This window comes from Protopterus annectens, chromosome 17.part0 (assembly GCF_019279795.1).
Source record: "Protopterus annectens isolate FY-2018-M chromosome 17.part0, PAN1.0, whole genome shotgun sequence".
Lineage (NCBI taxonomy): Eukaryota > Metazoa > Chordata > Ceratodontiformes > Protopteridae > Protopterus > Protopterus annectens.
Genome location: NC_056751.1, coordinates 152,459,566 through 152,471,544, shown reverse-complemented (window position 1 = coordinate 152,471,544; position 11,979 = coordinate 152,459,566). Strand labels below are relative to the sequence as shown.

General features: G+C 38.0%; 1 protein-coding gene across 2 annotated transcripts in view; it reads left to right on the top strand.

The window, feature by feature from the left end:
* Window positions 1–5,288: 5,288 nt before the first annotated feature.
* FUT10 (fucosyltransferase 10) overlaps window positions 5,289–11,979 on the top strand; it is a 316,333-nt gene continuing 309,642 nt past the window's right edge. The window contains exon 1 of one of the 2 annotated variants that reach the window (XM_044058924.1): window positions 5,289–5,523. The gene's annotated coding sequence lies outside the window, so the exon portion shown is untranslated. Of the gene's footprint in view, window positions 5,524–5,602; window positions 5,966–11,979 lie in introns of those variants that run through there. The other variant, XM_044058923.1, reaches the window with a different exon arrangement.

Sequence of the window (11,979 nt, the reverse complement as noted above, 5' to 3'; positions counted from 1 at the left end):
ACCCTAGAACTGGTGACTGATGAACTGAATGCAATGAGAACTGTTGTGCTACAAAATCGAATGTCTCTTGACTTCACCCTAGCAGTGAGAGGTGGTACGTGCACGCTTATCAAAGAAGAATGCTGTGTGTACATACCAGATAATAGGCATGAAATCAATAATCACCTAGAGGTAATTCAGCAAGTATCAGCCATGACTGAACCAGGCCCAAACCCACTGACGGACTTTTTCCAGAATCTATTTGGGGGGTGGGGTTCCATCCTAATGAATATTCTGATTGCCATTTGTGTGGGTATACTCCTAATAAGAGCATGTGTTTGCTGTGGAATTCCCTGCATGAAAAGATTAATCAAAGATTTTATTGATGTATCTGTTACTGAAACTTTGTACCAAGATATTGAGATTGAAAAATTAATCTCAGATGACATTTTTTCTGAAGTATAGATTGAATGACTCACCTAGCTGAAAATCCTAAGTGGAAAAGGTTAGGAGATGAAATGACACTATGCATACTTCAAAATAGAATAAAAAGTATTAATAGGGGGGAAAATGTTAGAAAATGTGTATTTGAATATATGAGAAATACTAGTTTAAAAGCAAAGTAGTATATAATGCATTTTTATTCTATTAATCATATAACAGTAAGGATTAATTCATGTGTAAATGTAAGTAGTTTTGAAACTGCAGTGTGGCTTGAAGCAAAACTGACCTTCGACCCTGGCAGATGCTAGCTTAGCAAGTTTTAATGTTTATGCTTTTCACAAGTGATTATCTGCTGGGTCAGGAAATAAAATGTGTGAAATAATGAAATCTTCTGCTCTTTCCTGCTGGGATGATTTGGCCTTGTATATGTGTTACTGAGATAAGCACGCAGCTGGTAGGAAAGTGTAACAGAGAACAAAGAAGATTATTAAAAGACTGAATCTGCTATTGTATTCGAACTGATATGAAACCTTGAAGAAGTAACTTTACAGAAAGACAGTATGTCTGACCAGCTGGATAGCAAGGCCGTATTATAACCAGAGGAAAAGTTTTTTTTTTTAAATATACAGCATCAGCAGTTTTATGAATAGAAGACTGTAAGCTAAAGTGATGTAGATGCCCTGTGACATATCACGTCAGTAAGGTGGGCATAGCTTGAATGTTAAACCTATATAAAATTGTGTGCTTCCTGTTTCATGTCAGACAAAATTCTGTACTTGTACGTTTTTTGCCTCCTGGTGTACACTAGTAAACTTTTGAATTTGAACCTCCTGTGTATTGAATTCTTGATTTTATTTAACATACATAAAATAGATTATTTTTTTGGTGATGTTAATACTTTATTGGAAATAAAGGAATTACTATGGCAGCTGAAACTTAATGCAGACTCCTCTCCAGGGTTGAATGAGAGTTTAAATGTTAAGTGTGCTTTAAGGTGGCAACACTAGTTGCTCCATATTTGATTGACACTTATTACAGTCACTTGGATTACCTTTTACAGTTCATGACATTCTTTCTGCTGTCATTCTATTGGTACAATTGTTTATTTTACATGGTCCTAATGGTTAGAGCTGTTTGTGTACGCCCTTTGCTTATACTACTATATATTTTGATGTTACTTTATGTACATATCATTTGTCTGAAGAAGTCCTATTCACTATTAAAGGGACGAAAGCTTATTATTGGCTCCTTCGTCTTCTATTCGTTTTTGGAAGTTTTGAAGTTATATTTATTATATTCTTCTAGTGTTTTAACAGTTGTAGTTTTGTGAATATATATATATATATATATAGGTCTACTTATAAATTTTGAAGTTTCAAAACTTTGACTTTCTTGTGGTTGCGACCATAAGTTCAAAGTTTTGAAACTTTAAACTGTTTAAATGGAAATCACTGTACTGCACAGAATGGTATATTTTCCATATTCTTTGCTGTAGTGTGATCTTGGAGTTGGTATATTTAATTAGCAGGGGGCTTGCCCCCCTTCAAAAATATAAAAAAAAAAAGATTTTCTTTTTATTTTTTTTATTTACACTTTGAAGTTTCAAAACTTTGATATTACGGTCTCAACCATAAGAAATTTGAAGTTTTGAAACTTCAATATATACATATATATGCATAAATACATATTCTAGAAGCCACAATCATAAATTTGAAGGTTTGATACATTACATACCATGCTCTACTTCTGAATGATACCAGTTATAAAGCTGTGAGTTTATTACATGTCACTTTTACAAATGTTAATTTGATTAGCAGTTCTTTTGCACAGATGTTATATTGTGTAAAACTAATTTCGAGTTGAAGATAGGGTGATGGCTGAGATTAGCACTGCAGTTTTGCTTACCATTAATTTTAGGATTATGGTAATATTTCGTGATATGTTTAGTCTTAGGTTTAGATTTAGGTTAGGTTTAGTGTTAAGGCTAGTTTTAGAGTTAGGGTGAGATGTAGGACTGTGGTTGTGTTTGTTGTGTATTTTTGAAATAAACAGTAAATTAAGAGGTTTTCTAATTCATGTTTTCAAATACATTTTTTTTTAATTGCTGTATTTTCACACTATTTGGATTCACAGCATATGTATTTTGAATAGGTGACATACAACAGATACAATGATAAAATCAATATGATTATATATACTTGTATAGAAGTCTGATTGCTTCTTTATTGTTATTCCTCTAGGTGGTCACATTTCATGACATTAAAGGTTGAGATGTATAACTAAAAACCTCTAACTAAATGTTACAGAACCACACAATTCAATAAAAATATAGAGACAGTCCAGAATAGCATGCTTACTAAATATGATGATCCCCCATTTCTCTAAAACCCCAACTGGTGAGATTCATGTAATGGCAATAGATGGGGTAATTTTGCTTAATGCATATTCCAAATGAAGAAAGAGAAGCACTGTTTAGCCTAATCATTTACTAGTGAAAGCTGTCAATACATGACTGTTATGGATGCACAGAGAATATCTCAGATGTGATTCTTACATAATAGACCTTCTGTGACATTTGTTACTGTACACTTGTTAACAATCAGACTGGCCACAGGGAATGCATGGTATAAGAATGCCATGCAGGTGATTTCATGTGCTTCTTTTGGCTTTTCCCGGTTAGGGGTCGCCACAGCGGAACTCCGGTCCGCTAATGATTGGCAGTAGATCTTTATAGTGCCGAGGTGCCAGCTCGACGCCCAACCTTCAACGAAGGCATGCTTGTTATATGGTGACATGAAATGCTCAGCAAAACCAAACCACACTTCCTCCACTTCTCCACTTCATGCTACAAAATCACCTTTGGAATGAAAAGGAATATTGTTGTTCCTGTCATATCTGGAGTAACTGCTCATGTACTGGTGTTCTTGTGTTCCTTTATCTCTGGCTTTTTACCCATACAATGACTATAAACCTTTTAAATGGATGCCATACAGTACATTGTATGTATTATAAAGTTTTTTGCTGTTAATTACAAGAATCTTAACACACCTTTTGACTAACTCAGTCTAGTCTGGACTATGTGTTGGTGGAACTTGCAATCACATAATAAAACATCTCAGATATATTACAGAAGTTGAAAAAATATTTTCAAACAATGAAAAGCAAACAGATTTTACACACACACACACACACACACACACACACACACACACACACACACACACACCTGTATGACACAAGATCACTGCACCCAAGACTGTCACATAAAGTGTGAACACTAAAATGTAACTTCTATATATATACGTATAATGGTGAAACTCACAAATCATTGTCATACTTTTAAAGCATGTTTGAGCTCCCCGACCATGGAAGACTGTGTTGCCACAACCCTTACATATATATTAAGAGGTTGCTGTACCCCAGAGTAAGGGGATATCTCTGAGGTACTGCACCCTCAAAATTAGTATATAAGAAATGTAGTCACATACAGTAAAACTCAAATATTACAGTTCTGAAATTAGATGCAGTGCTCTTTTGCCTTGTCCCACCCCCATACACACATTATACATTCAGATATAGGGTGTGATGAAAACAATACAGTACACTATACAGATACATTTTTTGTTTGTCAGCACTGTTTTTGCATATTGTTGGTACATTGTCAGCAATTTTATCTAAATACTCTTGGTGCAACTAATTTAATTCACTAAAAACAAAAGTAAAAGTGTACACACTGCTTAAAAGGGGGGGGGGCACTGTCACTCCCCCCAAAAAACTAGCCCACCCATAATGACCCTAAACCCAAATCAATCCTTTGTTTAATTTAAATATAATATAAAAATAAACTGAAACATGGATTGTATTTCCTATTAAGAACTATTTTTAAAAAGTAAAAGAATTTTACAAACTGCATACCCAAAAAAAGAGAATTAACACCTCTTAGAACCAACCTATTCCTGCTAATACAGCCCCCTACACCCAAACGTAAACTTAATTTCAGTCAAAATTGTTAATTTTAAATAAATGAAACACAGGCTGCATTTAGAGTTGCCAACTTTCCCTGTGTGAGCAGGACAGTCCCTATTTGGCCAGTTGTGTACTGCTTCTTCTTTCGGCTTTTCCCGGTTAGGGGTCGCCACAGTGGATCACCTGTCCGCTCATGATTGGCAGTGGAGTTTTACAGTGTCGAGTTGCCAGCCCGGCGCCCAACCTTCCACAGAAGGTACACACATGCACACACTCACACCTATGTACTGCAAAAAAAAATAAATAAATAATGCCCTGAGATTTTAAGACATTCCTGTGTTTCATGTAATAGTTAACTAAAACAATTATTTTGTATCTGGAATACCGTAATGATATATGAAACACTGCAAATTCTACACATTCTACAAGAATTAGCTTTTATTGTTGGCAAAAATATGAAGTCTAATTCCTTACAATAGTTCTGATTATGGTTTGTCCTTCAAAGTCTCGGATTTACCTAAGAAATTAATTGCATTCAATTAATTGCATTCAACAATAACTTCAGTGAAAAAAGGAGACAAAAACCTCAATACACCACCCTCATAAAATACTACCCATCGAAGACAACTTTCTGGAAAATAAATTATTTCCTATTACAATGTATAATAAAACAGTAACCACAACTAACCAAACATAAATCAGCATTACTAAAAGTAACTACAATAAAAGGTGACTGACAAAGGTTGATACAAACCTCATTAAATTACAAAAAATACATCAAATAAGTACCGAAGTTGCGGTGGTGCAGCGGTAGCGTTATCCCTGCTCAGCAAGAAATTCTCACGTTCGAGTCTTAGTAGACCGGAGTTTCGCTACGACGACCACTTACCGGCAAAAGCCAGAACAACATCCACTGAATAAACTGTGCGCAAGTTAGGGCTGTAAGACATTAATGATTTGCTTCCTGTCTGTTGTTTGATTTCTTCTACCTATTTGTCTAAAGCAGATAGTATTCAATGTTTGCCCTAATAGAGAGGGAACACGTGTCCAGGCTGAGAGGAAGCAGTTTAAAATAAATAGACAGACTCTAAAAATGCAGAAAATAGTCCGTTCTCGAGCATAACTCCATCCAAAGTAAGTTATGGTCTGGTATAGTAATATAATTTTTTAACTGAAACTTGGTAAGCAGGATTTAATGAATTGTGATTTACATAGCATGACAGTTTTAAACTAGAAGGTACAGCTTTACAAACAAAATAGATTACTAAAAGGGCAACAAATTCAGAATCTGTGTTTTAATATCCGTTCAACAGTGTGAGATAAAAGTACCCACAAGAAACTTGAGCAAAAAGTTTCACGCTCTATGAAAGCTGAGAATTTTGACACTGTCCCTAAACATAACACAGGAACTATAGCTTTGTTTCTTTCTTTCCCTGGATGAGCACGGAGTCTAAGGGAGGACGTTAAAGCTGGATTTGTAGTTTTCAAAACTTTTGAAGTTGTACTCCCACAAGAAAACGGTTTCACTTTTCAGAGATTTTTAACTTGTATTCCTGTTTTCTTCATGTGTATGGAGGTAAGTGAAGTTAAATCTAGTTGTGAGAAACTAAGTCATTGTTTATCAGCATAAATGGAAACGATTCTTTCTTTGAGAACTCATGTTAGAAGTCATTTTACATGTGTTTTTGAAAACAATGAGCTATAGCTGTGTCTTAAGGTACTTAATTGCAATAGACATTATTTCTAAGCTGTATTTGCTAGCACTTTTTGTTGTTTGCAGTTGTGAACAGTAAAGAAATTTGGAAACGAGCTTATGGTCATGCTTTTCCATTTGCACTTGTGTATGGATGGGGGAAGGGTTTTTGTAGTTAAGTCTCACAGAAAATATGTGATCATTCATTAATACACAGTTAGCCCTTCCATAAATGTGGAGCAACCATTTTTTTTTTAAATATGCCTGTTCAGTTGATTCTGAAATGTTTGTGGAGTCCTTGTCAGTTAAGACAAGAAAGTAATTTTAGCCATCATTTTCAATGTTTTATTTTTTTTCCCAATTTAAATAGATTAGTATCTAAGCATTTGTATTTCAGTTTAATATAAATTGATAGTAAATGCATGTTATACATTGATCAAAGCAAGTGAGATGTTAAACATGTAACACAAGTAATGCATTCTGTTATTAAAATAGACCTTTTTTAACCCACTGAGGCTTTAAACTCTGGCCTAGTCCTCACTTTCAGGAAGATGTAAAATATTATAATTCATTTAAATGTCACATTATATGCTCAGGTCAGATGAAGTCTTGCAGTGCACTTCTTCCACTAAGTGCCCAAGTTATTTTACATGTTTTTTATACCAGGGTTGTGACCAGATGTATTTGTTTGTTTACTTATGTGATGTAGACCAACTTTCAGACTGATGCACCCTTCACTTGTTTATGTAATTTATATAGCATATTACTGTGAAGTATTTTACTAGACAGCTAGTAATGTGATGAGCATAAACCATGTAGGTCAGGAAAACCACTACAAAGTGGAGGTGGGGAGATCCTCGTGCAGTGCAGGGAATAAGTATCTTTATGCATCTTTCCCCAGAGACTCTACATTGCAGTAATGCTGCTGGCCAGTGTTGTTAAGTTGTTTGTTTTTAGATGATTGACCTGTTTCTGTTCTGCAAACTGTATTTTGTGTACTACTGTATGTGAGGATACTATTTCCCTCTTAATCCCCCGCATTTCTTTGTACAGGAATTTAATTACAGCCAATATAAAGTGTTAAGATTGTCTTATATTTGCGATACTCCTCTGTTAGATCTGGTGTGAAATGAGTTCACATGGTGACAGGAATGGATGAGGTGGGAGCTGTATTGTCACACTTGTTTCAAGTGCTTATGAAGACCGTGGGTAGACGGCAATGACAAAAGTTATTGCGCCAAGTAGAGAGTCCCCCCCCCCCCTCAAAAAACGTAGACAATGGTTATTAATTTAATTCAGGTAACAGAATTTCATTTAAGTTGCACAATTAATGGGAAACAAATACAATGACAGTAATGTTTATTTTGTCCACCAACTGGATTTTTTTGTCTGAGTTCAGCAGCTGGTCTTTTTCCAAATGAATGTTGCCAGTTTGACTCTGTTGTACTTAGTTTTTGCACTTTTGGCAGTGTCCATTTTTATATCCATTTCTTGCCTTGAAAATGGATCATGTACTGAAGTCACAGGAAACTTTTAACATGTTGAAACCTGGTCCAAAGTCTGGAGGAGCATTCTCTCTGTGGTGCAGAGGGATAAAGCCATATCTGTGACCCAGGACTGAATAACCTCGTAGATGCTGGAGGAGCCAGGAGACTGAGTGGTGGATGCCAACTCATCCATCCTTTGAAAAGAGACCTGCCTGACCTATCATAATGTCAGTGCCTACTAATGAGAAAGGTACACAACATGCAGCAAATGGGTCCGGGATCTATGGCTCTGCCATGACACTTTGTACGGTAGCCTCATGGAACCGGTAAAGGTGTGATAACCAGCACAACCGATTTGCACCAATTCTTAACAGTCCATCCCCAGTTAGTTTCATATGTACTGAAGTCGCTTCAAAGGAGACTGATGGTACCCCAATGTTTATTATTCCCTACGGTCATACCACACATCAGTATGTTAACATCATTAGGAAATTCTGGGATATAGTTCTCAGTGATGACATGAAAAAAGTCTGTTTATTTCCCACTTTTATATATTCTAGAGAGAAGAACATTAAGGACATATTGGATTTTGGCTCGGAGAAATTTAAGTGGAGCCACAGCCTCATGCAAAAATGTGTTTTTTGTAAAATATGCAGATTCATACATGAACATCCCAATGCTGTGATCCATGGTTACAACAGAACCATTCCATGTCCTGGAAAAGTGAACTGTAATACAACACACATGTAGTATATCTGGCTGTGTGCAGCTCCTGCAATGCATTTTATACAGGTAAATCAAATATAAGGTTGAGTGATAGGGTAAGGGAACATATCTGCGACATCAATAGGAAGAAAACCACTAATGGTATATATAGCCATTCGAACCTTTGTCCCGAGTTCAGGAAGTTCACTTTCTTTGTTCTTGATCAAGTTTTTGTGACTCTTATGTGGGGATATTGAAACTGCATTGGAAGTTAGAAGAGCTAAGTTGGCAGGTTAGGCTTAACACCTCACATGCCCCTGGTGTCAACAATACCATTTCTGTTTCCAGCATTTTAAAGGTTAAAGCAGGCACTATTTAATTATTTACTATTTATTATTCATTGAAGGGATTTTAGTGTTTAATTTCACACATCTTTTTAGATGTTGGGTAAGTAATAGAGCTGAGTTAAGTTTTTACGTATTTACTCCTTACATGTGTTAATTGTTGCAGTGCTATAATTGTTTTTTCATTGTATAAATGACTCTGACTTCTCTTTGTGTCACTGAAGAAGTCTTTGTTAAAAGGCAAAAGCGCTCATTATGTTTATTTCGTACATTAACGTTTAGAGTAGTCACAGTATGTTGCATCATTTATGATTTTACAGCTTGCGGTTTTTGAGTTTGTTGGTGGTGTCCTTTGTGTTTGAATTTGCTTCTTGGTAAAAGGTGTGATAAGACTGTATCTGCAAGTAGGAGGGTCAGCTGCTATGGGGTGGGATTACATCCCAAAAAAACTGAACATCTCTCATTGTATCTGAATGGTGGGCATTCTGTCACCACCTCTTTCCCTAGTGATGGGGAGTGAATGAGGACAGTCAGAGTGAAAGTTTGATGGCTGATGATTAGGGTGCCAGAAAAAAAACAATGAAAGCAAAAATATGGACTAGAGAATGAAGAGCAGCTCTCTCGAAATGTTAGCAAGCAACCTCTGAAATTCGCAACCATTCCAAGAAAGTCAGTGGGCGGGGAGATCCTTGAGGACCCCTTTTTTTCAGCAGTGAAAGATTCACAATGTTTTTGATTTAAATGGCAGTGTTCTTGTGGTCTCAGGACAGCGACTCAAAAAGTACAGTTTTGTACCTACCATAAATGTAGATGTTCGAGGATCTCCATTGCTGCAGTCCTGACAAATGGGTACTCCGCTGCCCACCATCGGCCCGAATACCAAAGGGCTAGAACCGGCGTCGGTCATGGGCGCCTGAGACTGACGTAAGTACTTGTCAGTACAAATGCGCATGACCGACGCCATAACCTCAGTCTTTCTTGCCTCAGACGTCAGAATGCAAAAAAAAAAAAAAACACCACCCAAAAACCCCAATCTAAAAAGAAAAAGGGGGAAGGAGGGAGGGAAAATAGGACTGCAGCAATGGAGATCCTCGAACATCTACATTTATGGTAGGTACAAAACTGTACTATGTTCGTCGTCTCCCATTGCTGCAGTCCTGACAAATGGGTAGAATCCCAGAGCAACGGAAAAAGGGAGGCTGGCCAACTAAATACTAGGAGGAGCTGCAGACATGCCCTGTAAGACTGCAGTGGCAAACCCAGCCCTAGACCTAGAATAAAGAGGCAAATGATAATGCTTTGTAAAGGTATGTACAGAACTCCAAGTAGCTGCCTCTAGAATGTCTTTAGTAGCTACCCCTCTCAAAAAAGCAGTAGAGGTGGCCGCAGCCCTAGTAGAATGAGGCCTGATCCCAACTGGAACCTCCTTACCATGATGAGAGTAACAAAAAGCAATACAATGGCCGATCCACTTGGAAATAGTGTGTTTCGAGACAGCTTTCCCACTTGAAGCCACAGCAAACGAAACAAATAACTGTTGAGATCTCCTGAACTCATTGGTTCTGAACAAATAATACCGTAACTGCCTATGCACATTCAAAGAATGCAAAACTCTTTCCCCTTCATTTTGGGGGTTAGCATAAAAAGTAGGCAAATGTATAGATTGGTTCAATGCCACATTAGAAACTACCTTAGGCAGAAAAGTAGGATTAGTACGCAAGGAAACTCTGTCCTGGTGAAAAATCAGAAAAGGTTCCACTGCCATGAGAGCCTATAATTCAGATACCCTTCTAGCAGAAGTAACAGCCAATAAAAAAGTAGTCTTCCAGGACAACAACTTCAATTCAGCCGTAGCTGCAGGTTCAAAAGGAGGCAGAGTCAGTTTTCCCAAAACAAAATTAAGATCCCAGGCAGGAGTAGGAGCCCTTCGTGGGGGTCTTATATTCTTTGCCCCTCTAAGAAACTGTTTAAGCAAAGGATGTGAAAATAAAGGAGGATCACCATCATAGTGAGCAGAAATAGCTGCAGCATGCACTTTTATAGAAGAGAAGGACAAACCCTTGTCCAGTAACATAGTCAAATATTGCAAAGTACAACTCAAATTAGGCAATGTGACATCAAGGCCTTCAGCTGAACTCCAAAGAAAAAATCTCTTCCATTTATCAGCATAAACTTTTCGAGTACTAGGACGCCTGGCTTCCAAAAGGACATCTAAAACTTGTTGAGGGAGCTGAAGGCCCTCATCCTCTAAAACTGAATGCGCCAGGCTGTCAGGTGTAGGGATTGCACCCTGACATTGAGAAAATGATTGTTTTCTTGAGACAATAAGTGAGGAATCCATGGTAATGGCCAAGGTGTCCCGTGAATTAGGCTCCTCAACAGAGGGTACCAATGTTGACGAGGCCAATCCGGCGCTATAAGTATCATGCAAGGTTTGTCCCTCCTGACTTTCAACAGGACCTTTGGAAGAAGAGGCAAAGGAGGAAAGGCATACACGTGAAGGTTGCTCCAACTGAAGGATAGTGCATCTATTTTCCAGGCTTTCGGATGAAACAGCCTTGTGCAAAACAGAGGTAGTTGGGAATTCAGAGGAGAAGCGAACAGATCTATGTCTGGAGTTCCCCAAGCCATGGTCAACTGAAGAAATACCTGAGGGTCCAACTTCCATTCGTGAGGATCCACCATCTGTCTGCTCAGAACATCTGCTAACGAATTTTGTGCTCCTGGCAGAAACTGTGCTCGAAGAGTGATGTGCAGATCCAAAGCAGTTTCCCATAACAGCATTGCTTGTCTGCAAAGAGGGCAAGAATGAGTTCCCCCCTGCTTGTTGATGTACCACATGACAGTTGTGTTGTCTGTTCGAATCAACACCAGTCCCGGTCGAAGTAGATCCTTGAATGCTTTCAATGCAAATTGAACTGCCAGCATCTCCTTCATGTTGATATGCAAGTGAAGCAGCTCCGGGGGCCAAAGGTCTTGAATCCATTTTCCTTTGAAATGAGCTCCCCAGGCTGACTCCGAGGCGTCTGTCGTTAATATCTGACTTGCCTCCGGTTGGGTCACAGAGAGTCCCTTGTTTAGGTGACATTCCTGAGCCCACCACACAAATTCTTTCTGAATGCAAGGTAGAATCCGAATGACAGTATCCAAATCGTGGCTGTGTTGAGTCCAAACGCTTTTGAGATGCCATTGTCGCTTCCTCATATGCAGTTTGGCATTGGGAAGTACTAGAATGCAAGATGCCATGAACCCCAAGGCTTTGAAGGACTGTCCTTGCAGTCAGCCTGGACATTACGGATAGCTGTTGGAAGTATAGGTGAAGATTTCTTTGTTTGTCCGGGGTAAGAGATGCCATCTGAGT